Here is a 2,308-nt window from a genome sequence, read left to right as displayed (position 1 = left end):
TATATATATATATATATATATATATGTAATAATAGAAAACCAACCCTGTAGGTGTAGAGTCTCAACCAAAGGTTGGTAGCGCCTAACTAAAATAATGAAGTAAATGTTATTTTTTCTTCGATTATTTATATCCGTTTATACAAATTAAGAGTTCGGTTCTTTGAATGTTAGCTTACGTGAATGAATCGGAACGTTGATTATGTCAATGTGATGATTAAGAAACGAGTAGTTATGATAGAGTCGTTTTGTCGAGATGTTTTAGTCTGTCACGTCATCTCCTATCTATCCATAAGTTCAACAATTTTTTAAAAAGTTGCAACGTTTTTTACGGGTGTCCAAAAAACTCGATGGTCCTGAACTTTTTGAGTTTAATTAACTTCAAATAAATGAAATTTTTATAAATTGAGTTAATTCACCGATTCCGTTAAACTAAACCAATTTAAATTTACGTTAATTTTTAAAATATATATTTTTGCTCTCTACAATTATATATAAATATATTTATTTTATTTTTATTTAATTTCATAAATATTTTTTTTATTATAAATAATTTAAATATTAATTAAATGTTTTATGAACTGACATTTTAGTTTTATTAAAAATAAAAATTTGAATAAATAACGTGAACAACTTGAACTAACCCAACAAAAAAAAATTATGGTTGAGTCTAAAAAATGTCACGACCCGACTCAACTCAACCGACAAACACTCTTATCTATTGTTAATCATCTCCTTCCCTTATTTTCTCGTTGCGATTGTATATATCCACAACCGTAATATCTTCGACAGTTTGAACCTCGTTCTTAACTCTATGAAAGTATTATCTTAAATTGTCGTCGAACAAAACAAAGTATTATCCAACATCTGTAAATGATAAATCAGGTGATTCAATCTCGGGTGAAAACGAAACTAAAAGAGAGGAGAAATATGGTGTGAAATGACAAAGGGAAACTTCCAAGGAACATACCCAAACAAACAAAGAGTGAATGATCATATTCTATTTGTTTTATTGACAATGTGCCCCCCATTTCTCCTTTATTTTCATTTGGGTCCCTCATCTTTGTTTTATTTCCAAGCACCTACCCATCAAAATGAAACGGGTAAACCAATGTAAAAATGAGGTAGGTCGATCGCTCATGTCTCGAGTTCTCTCCAGTGAAGTGATTAATTTGAAAAAGGAAATATTCCGACTATTTTAATTGCTCGGACATGTTTATAAAATTTATAAAATGTTTATTAAATTTTTAAATTTTTTTAATTTTGTCTTATAAAAGTAAAATTTTAATTGTTGTCTTAGACTTATATTTAAACTAATTTTTTAACGAAATTAAATGTCACTTTGTCTCCGACCTCCAAATATATTTTTTGAACAAATTTCAACGTTAAAAAATAATTAAAAAAATAGTATAATTTAATTTAGGAAAAAATTAAAACATAATTTTAATATGCCCAAAAAGTTTATTAAAAAATATATATTAAGGTACAATAAAGCCTAGGATTCCATTGAATTTAGGCCAATTATTAATGCAATATTTCGTCTTAATTTGACCAAATTGCTTTTACAAAGTGATGTTGAATTTACACAAATCAACCCTTTTTCTTTTTCCCTTTTATTTGATAAGGACTCCCTACTTTTCCCATTCCCACAAACGCAACTGGATATAATTAATAAAAACATTTAAATAATAAATTAAAAATAAAAACAATTTAGAAGAACCCGAACCCGACCTGATCCCATCCCATCCCCTGAAAGTAAAAATAAAAAAAATATAATCAATTTTCAAACAAACATATATTTTCCAACCTGCTCTGAGACAGTCAGCCGGCAGTTGGTATACATTGATTGTATAGCAACCGACCAGGCTGAGCAACACCCACATTATATAAAGTTAGCCTTCTGGGGACAAGTGCGAAAATTAATACACATTAGAGCCAAGTACACAATTAAATCAAACCTTTTTCCCCTTCTTTTGTGTGTGTGTGTTTTTTTTTTTTTTTTTTTTTTTTTTTTTTTTTAATAAAGTTGGTCGTCACGGTCTCAAAACTCAAATTGATTCAAACTAATTGTTGTCTCATTTTTCTTTTATAGTTCACTAATGACATACAATATATATTGTAATAAAAATTTAAGAAATATAAGGGTGGTTAATGTTAAAAGTATAAGGTTTCAATAATTACATTAAATTTAAAGACTAAACAGTAAGTCGAAATATTTATATATCTTAAGACTCATCTCATTAATTCCAGTAGAAACGAAAACTTCTCCGAGAAGAACCCGAACCCGACCTGATCCCATCCCATCCCCTGA

This window comes from Cucurbita pepo, unplaced genomic scaffold, assembly GCF_002806865.2.
Source record: "Cucurbita pepo subsp. pepo cultivar mu-cu-16 unplaced genomic scaffold, ASM280686v2 Cp4.1_scaffold000493, whole genome shotgun sequence".
NCBI lineage: Eukaryota > Viridiplantae > Streptophyta > Magnoliopsida > Cucurbitales > Cucurbitaceae > Cucurbita > Cucurbita pepo.
The sequence above is the reverse complement of the archived record's forward strand: the minus strand, read 5'-3'. Positions refer to the sequence as shown.